The following is an 11,007-nucleotide window of genomic DNA, read 5'->3' on the forward strand; positions in this document are numbered from 1 at the left end:
TTTGAACAAGAGTCTCCTTTATAGCATACTTGTCAAGCAGGGATCCAACTTTATTCTTCAAGATCTCTAATGAATGAGAGAAGTCTTTACCTCTCAAGGAAGTCTGTTACACTTTTTGGATGACCCTAATTAACAGCAAGGTTGTTTTTTTTTAAGTATTAAACTGAAATTGGCTTCTCCGTAATTCCACGCTGTTTCTAGTTAGTTCCCCTGTAAGACCAAAAACAAGCCTTCCAATTATTTGAAAACAGCCATCAAATCCCAAATGTCTCTTATACAGGTTAAACCTAAAATTGGTATCTTCAGCTTATCCTTTTATGGTATTATCCTGAGGCCCTCCTTGGGAGATTTGCCTATATAGCAAAGTCCTTCCTAAAATGTGTACTTCCTAAGATCTCCACCTCCCTAGGTGGTTTCTCTTGTCTGTTCTCAATTCCCCTAAGAACTCTCAGTTCTTTCACATTGTTTTCGATCAAGGGCTCCCTTCACCCCAGTTCCCTTCCCTTCCTACAGGCAGGACCTGAGGTTTAACTAGCAATTATAACTAGGACAGATTCAGGTGGTGGTGATCATCGTGGTTGTATCTAAAGCATGTTCATCACTTCTTTGGGTAGCTGAAGATAGAGGTCATGGGAGTGGCGGAGGTTGAGGAACTGGACAGGAAATCTTCCAATTAACCTTAGTTTTCTCATGTAAAATGGGAAAAATAATACATACTCTTAGGTGTTGTGAAAATAAAATAAGATGACCTAGGGGAAAGTGATATTTAAAATAATGTGCTAATAAAAGGTTATTATTAATAACATTTCCCTGAGTCTAGTAGACTTTTTTCCAGGGATTAGAAACATTTCCTTTTGAAAATCATTAAACTTGTTTTTCCACTATACATGATTTTATGTTGACCTGGACATTCCCAAAGTTTCTTTAACCTAAGTGATGCTTTCACCAATATCACACTTTTCTTCTGAAATGAGAAATGAACTCAACACATATTTCTGATTTGTGTCAAGTTTCTACAGGAGTAGAAAGAATCTTTAAGCAAAATGTCTTTTTTTTTTTCATTCCTTGAATCAGTCACCCTGGGGTTAGCTGTGGAAATCTTCAAGGCTCAATTAGAAAGTCAGTAACATATGGTGGAAAGAACTCTGGGATGGGGAAGTCATGCTATCTGGATTCTAAATCAGACTCAGTAAGTAAAATTTGTTATGTGACTTTGGACTAGTTACTTCATAGAATCATGGAATTACAGAATCTCAGACCTTAAAAGTTACCTTAATTGTCATCTATACTAGACACTGGCATAAATGAAATCACTTACAATCTAAAGGATTATCAATTATGAGAAAAGAGGTTTCATCTGCCTATGCTCTTCATAGGGATAAATGACAGGGATAAATACTTTAACTTTTAATGTTAGAAAAATATAAACAATCAGAAAAATGAAACCCCCACCAGGAGAGGATAGCCCTGTAATGGCCATATAGCTACAGGTGAAATGTATTCCAAGGGACAGTCCAAATCCTCCTTTACACTAGAATTTTTCCCCACTGACAATTAAACCAAAATTGGCAAAGACTTGCTACTTGTTGCTACACTTAAATCGTCTTGGTATAATGATATTTGTTGTCATGAGAAATCTTGTTTGATTTGGTTGGGTTTGGGAGTAGGGGAGTACAGAGCTTTATTTGTGTTTTTCTATTTAAACAACACCTAATCAGAGATACACTGGGATCTCCTTGGAAGATCACCCTGAGGTCTCATACTATGAACTGTGGCCACATGAGAGATACCACATTATAAGGTTGTTCTTATGGCTTTTACAACAATAAACCATTTAATTCAGGTTCTAAGATAGATCCATAAACATCTGTTTAATTACATCCAAGACATATGTACACTCTGTTTTTAGACATAATCTCCTATAGGATAGGGACCGTGTTTAAGTAATTAGTTTTGTAATTAAGTAACTATTAGGTAATTAATTTTGCATAGTCCTTGGAACTATATAGTTCCAAAAATTGAACAAAAAAATTTATTGAAGGGAATACTGTGCTGGTTGCTATATAGCTAATAGTTGCATTTAATACAAAGTGTTAAATATTGTCATTATAACATTACACATTTTGGCAAAACCGGTGAAGAAAGGATCATACTTACTCCTCCTTCAGTATTAGGCCTCTTTTTCTATTCAATTTCCTAAAATTTTTCTGGTTATTAGAAGGAAGATCAGCTTTCAGAGATGTCACTAAAGAAGGCACATGACCATTATGCCAAAACGCTATTAGACGGGGCGGCCAGGTAGCACAGTGAATAAGAGCACCGGCCCCAGAGTCAGGATGACCTGGGGATTGAATCTGGGCTCAGACACTTAGCACCCACCCAGAAACACCTGGCTGTGTAACCTTGAGCAAGTTACTTAACCCCAATTGCTTGGGGGCAGCCAGGTGGCTCAGCGAGTAAGAGCAAGGGCTCCAGTGTTGGGATGACCTGGGGCTCAAATCCGGGCTCAGATACTTAGCACCACACCCAGAATAACTGGCCGTGTAACCTTGAGCAAGTTACTTAACCCTGATTGCTTTAAAAAAAAATGCTATTAGACAATAAACTCCATGAATTCAGATACCTACATTATTCTTCTACATATCTCACCACAGTTTAGCATAATGAATAGTAGAAGGTTAATAAATATTTGTGGACTGACAATAATCCAAAATATTTCAGCTTTGGTTGGTGAGGACACAGAAAGGAAAGAGAAGCACTCAATCATTAAGGGAGGGTAGCCATTTTTGGAAGACAATGATGACTTTTTAAATAAACAGTAATGGGAAGTATTTGTTCTGAGAAACCTTGCTTAAATTAACAGATTACAATGATTTTATTGACATAATTTGCTGAATATGTAAGTAATAGTAATGAAAAAATTGTCTTTTAAACTCCATCCCCATTGCACATGATAGCTATGCCAGAGCAATAATCTTATTCACAAATATGGTACTGCAGAGAGTTTGAGTTAAAACTCCCTTGGAAGCAAATTTCCAATCAAAAGATCTCCCCCATGACCTCAACTCTAGTACTTTTTTAAAAAAAGAGATGTTATTATTGTTGAATATTTCTTAAATTCCCAGAGTACACAAGACACCATAAATAGTGACAAAACAGTCCTGGGAATGGACACAACTACTATGAATGCAGTAAAATTTTATGCCTCTTGCTTGTTTTATTAGGAAGTTAAAGCCTTTGGGGAGAAAACTGGAAATAGGCTGAAAAGGAAAAGTAGGGCCAGGAAGAAGTATAGTAACTGGGGCCCTGACTCTATTTTAAGTATAGTCATTAGATCCATTGAAAGGACTTGACAGTGGGCCTGCCCTTCCCTCAGAGGGCACCTACCAACAAACTTAAAAAAATGAGATGTGCCAGTCTTTTTTGAGATACAAGGGTTCACTTGGACAGAGCGGGCACACCCTATCTTCACGTTTAGGATTTTGCATATACTTATGATATTACTTTGCTTCCACTCTGTCTATAACAAATGTACCTAGTTATTTACATGTTGCTCTTTCATTATAAAGTGAGTTCCTTAAGAGTAACAACTGTTTTTTGTTTTGCTTTGTATCACCCAGCATTTAGCACAGTAATTGGGATAGTAAGGATTTAATAAAAGCTTTTTAACAGCCTGACATGTTATCTCCCCTGGAGAGTAGAAGTAAGCTCCTTGAGATCAGGCTTTTGTCTTTTTTATAACAGTACCTACCAGAGTATTTGTCATATAGTATACATTTAATAAATGTTTGGGTTTTTAAAATTTCTTTCTTTAAATAGTATTTTATTTTTCCCAATTACATGTAAAGACAATTTTCATTTACTTTTTGAAAGATTTTGAGTTCCAAATTTTTCTTCTTCACTCTCTCCCCTCTCTCTCCCCAAGAAAGCAAGCAATCCGACATAGGTTACATATGTGCAATTTTAAAACATTTCTATTTAATATAAGCTTATTGTCTGGGTTAACAGAAATCCCTCTTTGCCCATTAGGCCATTTTAGTCCCCTGTGTATATGCTGCACTTTTGTAATATCTCATCCAAACCCTGTCTGTTTTCTGCAAAAATACTTTGAAATACCTTTAGCTTATTTAGCAATCACTACGGTTGCCTAGGAGAATCTGGTATATTAGGTCAAAGGATGTTGGGCCAAAAAAAGTGACATCTTTTACAACAATACTGGCAAGTTAGTGCTTCCAGGAAACCAAAGAAACTCAACTCATCAGAAACAAAATTCAATTAGGAGTCTTTTTTTTTTTTAAACTTAATGTTCCAGTGGTTTTGACTTTATTTGTTTATTTATTTTTAGTTTTCAATATTTACTTTTATAAGATTGTGAGTTCTAATTTTTTCCCCTTCCCTTTCTTCCCCCTCATACCCAGTAAGTCTTGAGTCATGACCCAGCAGTTAATCCTTAAGTGAAATGGGATGACACGTATAGAAAGAGATGTCTCCATCTCCAGAGATGAAGGGATCAGCTCTTCTTCCCCTAACAGTGTGCTCTCTCAGGAATTAGACCAGACTCTGTTTTATTGTTTCATCCATGCATTCCTCTGAGAACTCTAGAATTTTGTGATCAGTTTTCTACTCTTCTCCACTCAGCAAATCAAGAGATAGAGATGAATTTGATCTTTTCTGGTGTTAACTATTGTGATGGAATGTACTTTTAGTCCAACAGATAACTATAACAATCTAAATTTTTATATGTTATGATTACATATATGCTGAACAGATCAACACATGGATAGATTAATATCTGAAAAAGAAAAAAGATTCTTTCCCCCTTTTTAATTTTTAGAGTTCAACCTTTTACATGGTGCTACCTAATGAAAATGATTAGAATAGAAGTTGAAATTTATTTCTTTTGATCCTTCTCACATAGCATTTTTAATGGTTTTTGTTTGAAAAATATAATCTTGTTTCTTTTTATCTGACTATAGAACACAAGTGGTAGAGAAGGAAAGCATCTTAAAATTACGTGATTATGTTATGACTGAGGCAAAGACAAAAGGTGTAATATATATAAAACTGTTAGGTACTCAACTTCTGAGCACAACTATATAAAGTCAGGGAAAGGGAGGCTTCAGTTTGATGACTTGCCCAATTTGATGAGTTGCCCCCTAATCAACTTGAGAACATTATAGGGGTGGACCTTTGTTGGAAGGGGGCATTGTGCCCTAGCCCCTTACTAAGAAGATGTAGGGTGCTCCTCTGACTGATTCAAAGTAACTGAGGCTACTGCCTGATCACTAGTTGACTGAAGCTCAGGAATTGAATTCTTATCCATTCTTCTTCTTGCCTCGTTTCTGACTTTTTCTTAATTTTAAAACTATGTCTCTTCTACTGCTGGGTTCCCTTGGCACTCCCCTCAGTTCCTGGTGCCTCTTCTCCCAGAACAATCAACTACCCCTGTGGCCTACTCATCCTGCTACATCCCTCTGCAATGCCCCCATCCTTCCCCTAAAGATAAATTCCCATGGAACCACCATTTTGTGGAGGGACTGAAACTAACTTGCCCTCATTTCCCTTCTATTTCTCTTTCTAACTTTCTCTGGACTTCAAAACCAAGTTATATATACAAGTTTAAGTGAAAAGTAGTCTTAGAAATATGGAACTAGAAGGAGGGGTGAGCAGGAAAGGCCTTCTGAAGAAGATGGGATTACACTAACAAATAATAGCTCATATTTCTATAATGTTTTACATTTTACAAAATGTTTCACTCAATTCAACTCCATGGGACAGGCAATCCTAAAGAAACTGCATGTCTATGAAGAAACCTGTCTCATCCCAGGCTGCCTTTTGGTTGCCTGGCTCACTGACATTCCCATTTTACAAAAAAAGGAAACTGCATTTTAGAGAGCTTAAATGACTTGCCTAGGGTTCTATTAAAAGGCAAAGCTGATACTCTGGGACTCTTTCCACCCTAACACACTATATAGGAATTATATGTTGGTTCTCAGTTTTTAAGAATGTCAAATGTCAAAGAATAAGGGCTGGGATTTGGATACTTTTTTCTCAGAAGACAATAAATTGTGAACTTTCAATAATTATTAAAATTTTATTTATGATATTCCCATAATTCTTTTTAGTTACTACATAAAGTTTGTTTGTTTATAACACGAAGGTCTATTTTTAAATCTAGTCCTGTGATTTTATCTGTGTGGGTTAGTTCCAAGTGAAGAAACTCCCTCTACCAATCCAGATCAATACCTACTTATTTTGTAATTTATAATCTCAAAGAGTTGCCTGGAGACACTGAGTCATAAAGTGATTTGCTCAGGGTCACACCGTTAATATGTATGAAAGGTAGTACTAGAATACAATCCTCTCCTTCATTATAACACACTGTCTACTGCCTCTCCTAAGTAAGGTTTAAAACTGTTTGTTAGTACCATATTTTCACTGGTGGAGACCTTGTATGCAATAGATCCAGCCAGTGGGGTATTGGTAAATGTTTAACAATCAGCTCTCCAAGAAAAAAAAAGGGACACAGGACACACTTTTCAGTTTAATATACATTATTAATATTTTCTCCATTACTTTCTTAAGTCTAGACAGTCCACGAAACAAGAACTCAAGCCTTAATTTGTTTCTGAGGTATAAATACTTATATTGAAAATTTAACAGTTTTGGAGCTGGCTCCATTGCACCCCTGGATTCAACCCAGTATGAGCTCTAGCACCATCTCACTTATCCTATGAAAGGAATTGGTAGGGAGAAGATTATCTAGCTGGGGATAGAAAGGAACTAAGAAGTTAAAGCCGCAGAACACAGTGGCCTATGAACCCTAATGAATTCTGACCAGTCATTGACACTTTATAGGGGAATTAAAATTAAAATTTAATAAAATTTTTTAAAAATTAAATTAATTAAAAAAATCAAAATCAGATACATACCAGATGCCTTTCTCTTGACAGCTTAATGAGATCTACCACACCGAGGAAATGGGAGCTTTGTTGATGGAAGAAGGGTTACTCTCATTCGAATAGATTCATTCAAATGGGTCATTAGCAGCCACAGGTAGGATACCATGGAGCTAACACATGAGGGCACTAATATGGGGGGGCAGAAGAGAAGCACTTAAAGAGGTAGAGAAGATTACAAAAAAATGGAGGTAGGGAAGTGCCAAAGGAAAATAATAAGAAGAATAATTTGCATTTAGATATCATTTGAAGGTTTGCAAAGCATTTAATGTAAGTTATCACATTTGATTTCATCATAAGAAAATTTTGCTCCTTCCTAATTTTGCCAAAGGTTGACCCTTTTTGGAAAGGGACTCTAGTGAATTAAGCAGAGGGTCTGGTCAGTGAATAGTGGCTAGTGGGGGGAAGCCTTGGAAATTAGAGGAATGCATACAGAAGACTAATTTGAAAGACAGCCCCATTTTTAAGGGTCTAGAAAAAAAAGAAAAATGATGGGTTGTTATCATCATACATATATCATCAACAAGCCACATTAATCCACAAAAATAGGAGTGCATTGATTAACAACAATAATACATGTTCATATTTCCATCTGCCCTGTTAACATGCCTGAGGGTAAGCAGGTCTTGCCATCTGCCCTGATCACAAACGCATTATTATTGGGCCTTCCCATCTGCCGTATAGATGCATCCTCCATCCTCAATTAGAAGGTGGATTTGTTGAGAGCTAAGAAGGAATGTCTTGATTTTCTATTTTCATCTAGTTGTATTAAAACTTGGCATATAGTGAAGGTTAATACGTGCCTCTTCTTGTGTGTATTAGTTTTCTTGTGTTTCCTCTATCTGATTCCTCTAGCATGGCTTCATTTCTAATTCCCTGTTCTTTATGAGTTTCCACTGTACTGTTTCTATCCCTGTAGCGGCAAGCACCCCAGTATCCCCAGTGTGTCTGCCAACACAGGTTCTTAGATCTGCTTTGTTAAAGGAAAGCAACTCAAAATGTTAACAAGCTTACTTTAATCAGTCAAATATGTATCGTTTACCTAGTTCAGGGGAAAAAGGTCAGCACCCCGAACTTCAGAATATACAGACAGAATTATCAAGACAGAAACAGATCAAGTAGACAGATTTCCAAACTGTCCAACCATTACATCCATATCAAATCAACATCTGGGTTTTTCAAAGCCGAGGGAGGGCTCTGTAGCAGCAACGGCTTCCCAGAGTCTCATCTCTAATCACAGAACACTTCTCAAAGTGAGCCCCAAAACAAAGCTACACATCAGGGCTTATATAGCCTTCTCCTGGCTCAGAGAATGTAACAACCTTATTGACCCACTGGCCAATCAAAAAGTATCTACTGAAAAACAAGCCTCCCACCCCAGGCTCCTGGTGCACTTTAGCCTAGGGGCAGGGAAGATCTTTAAATTTGCATTTCCATTACAATACCTCAGTGTGTGTGCTTAACACAGAGGCAGAAATGAGCAGGAAGCAACAGAGATAGAAAAAGGGATTGATCACATTCTATAATATCAGTTTAGAGACACACCTTTTTTCCTGGGGTTCTGAGGTCAAGGGCTAGCCTCTTCTGAGCTCCAGAAGTCACTAGAATTAGCTGGAATGGCTGGAAATCACTGAAATTACCCAGGTTTCTCCATCCTTCTTTCCTTAAGAAATATATTTTCAGCTAATGCTAATTAGGACCTAACTGCTGAAATCTCTGTAGACTTTCACTTCTCAGTCAGGTTTTAGCTTCCTCAGTCTAACGTTATCACCTCAACCAGATGTTTTCTCTTTCAAGTATGGGCATCGTACTTCCTCCATGCCCAATGTTATCTCAGAAGTAACTGTTTCACAGAAACTCTTACCCTTCATTGCCTAAACGTACAGTTTGACTTTGTTTGGCCGTGCAATAGGATGTGAGCTTGGGAGAGACTTTTAATTCCAGCCAGTGCCCTGACTCATCTTTCTAAAGGATGAGTCACTTTGCTTCAGTTATAACTTCTGTTAACGATGAGCTTTGTTAGTGGGGAAGGCCAGAGTCCTGGACACCAAGCTAACATCAGACCTTAGCTGTCAGGGGGAGAAGGCTTACTGGCTTATTCAAGCCTGGAATACGCTCCCTCCTCACCTTCCCGTCTTAGTTTCCCTGGCTTCCTTCAAGACTCAGTGCAAATCCTACCTTCTGTAGAAGGCACTTCCCAGACCTCCCAGTTGTTAGTGCCTTCTGTCTCAAATTACTTTCTTTCTACTCTGTATAGATCTTGTATCATTCTAATTATGTTATCTCCTTTAGAATATGTGTTCACTGAAGTTAGAGAGACTGGGTTTTGGGTTTTTTTTTTTTGCCTTTCTTTATAACCTCAGTGCTTAATACAGTACCTGGTTATGTCCTAAAGTTATCATGGATCAGGCTGAGGACCAAAAGTAGTATTCTAAGGAGAACCATTAAAAAAAGAGAAGGTTTGGGACCTTCTATTACCTAAGGTTATCCATTAATACCTTCTTTGGACATTAGGCCTGAGAGTCCATCCAAAAGAAATTATTAATGATTGCAAAGAACCTCCAAAAAGGGGAACTCAACAACAAAACCACTCCCAACAAGTCAAAATTGGTGTATATATAAAGAATTAAGTAAAGAAGAAAACGGCCAAATAGCAGTTGAGCCACTGAGGCAAAAGGCAATTTCAAAATATACGCTGGTTTTTTTTTTCCTTTTTCCCCCCATTAATCTTTCCTTTCAAAGAAGAAATTCTGGCAGAAACATTTCCTACTTCTTCATTCTCTAGATTTTTGTCCCTAGATGGAGTTAATTTCTTACTGCTCAGATTTTCTTACCCTCAGATTTTTAAAACCACCTGAGATAGGTTTTTTTTTTTAAATCATGAAATGGCCAAGCTTAATGCTAGAGGATCATCCATAGAATTAGAGAGAACAGGTTTAAGTCCTGCCCCCAACACATACTGGTTGCATGACGTTGGCTAAATCATGTTACTTTCGTAGTGCCCTAGGCACTCGAGACTATGAACCACAGACAAATTTGCTTGTCTGTATCAGAGGAAGAAATTTCCATACTGGAAGTTCCCTACATTGATGAAAATCACAGATCTGGGCTCCCTCCCCCTTAAAAAATAAATCCCAAACAAATAAACAAAAAGAAAATCAATCAGACAATAATCCATTGACCATGGCAGCAGTGACTACATTATTTAATTTTCAATATCCATAATAATCATAATGTTTTCTCAAATACCTATCTAAAAAAATGAAAAAGACTCAGAGCAAACCATTCAAACAACTCATGATGATAAACACAATTAATTAAATATCAGGCATACAACTGAAAATGAAAAACGAAACAACTTGGGTCTTTACCTTGGCAGTACCTCAGATCATAGTCCTTTAAATCCTGATGGTCACCCTTTGGAGGAAGCCCTTATGACTGAAACAGTCCTTGATAGATATTGTTAAATCCTAAAGGAATTGCATGATGATGAAGAAATGTGTCTCATCTCAGGCTGCCTTTTGGTTGCCTGGCTCACCAGACTCTGTGATCAGAGCTATGCCCAGCTATACCCAAGGGGCAAATTCAGAGTTGAAGTAGCTCAGGGACTCTTTCAGTTGAACTATTATGCTGAGTCTTTCAGGCACAAAAAGTGGTTTCAGAAGTCACATGGCGTGCACAGCTAAAAGTACTTCTTAGTTTCACAGGAGTTTTAGTGAACTAAAAATCCATCCAGCCCCTCTTGTCATGAGAATGAGGTGGAAATGCCAGATGTCGTCATTTTTTTAGCCCCAAATCAGTTTGCGTCATGATATCAAACATCCTCATGGGGCTTCAGCATAGTGAGGTGGGTATTTCCTGAATCTTTGATGAGATCACCTAAGACTAATTTCATCTTCGTTATTGGGGAACCTCAGTTCAGAATTATTGGGGTTGATTTTATAGCTTGTTTTGATGTACTCTGCTTAATTCTGTGGTATAACTCTCTATGTAATGGTCAACCCAGACCAGAGAATGGTCAACCTCTTTGACCTAGCTACTGAGGGTG

General features: G+C 37.5%; 1 protein-coding gene across 1 annotated transcript in view; it reads right to left on the reverse strand.

The window, feature by feature from the left end:
• Positions 1 to 10,670, reverse strand: part of BLK (BLK proto-oncogene, Src family tyrosine kinase) — an 87,540-nt gene extending 76,870 nt beyond the window's left edge. The window contains exon 1 of the mRNA XM_069062769.1: positions 10,331 to 10,670. The gene's annotated coding sequence lies outside the window, so the exon portion shown is untranslated. The remainder of the gene's footprint in view (positions 1 to 10,330) is intronic.
• Between the last annotated feature and the right edge of the window lie 337 nt (positions 10,671 to 11,007).

This window comes from Petaurus breviceps, unplaced genomic scaffold (genome assembly GCF_028583685.1).
Source record: "Petaurus breviceps papuanus isolate PSGF00001 unplaced genomic scaffold, PetGlider_PUasm1.0 90504, whole genome shotgun sequence".
NCBI lineage: Eukaryota > Metazoa > Chordata > Mammalia > Diprotodontia > Petauridae > Petaurus > Petaurus breviceps.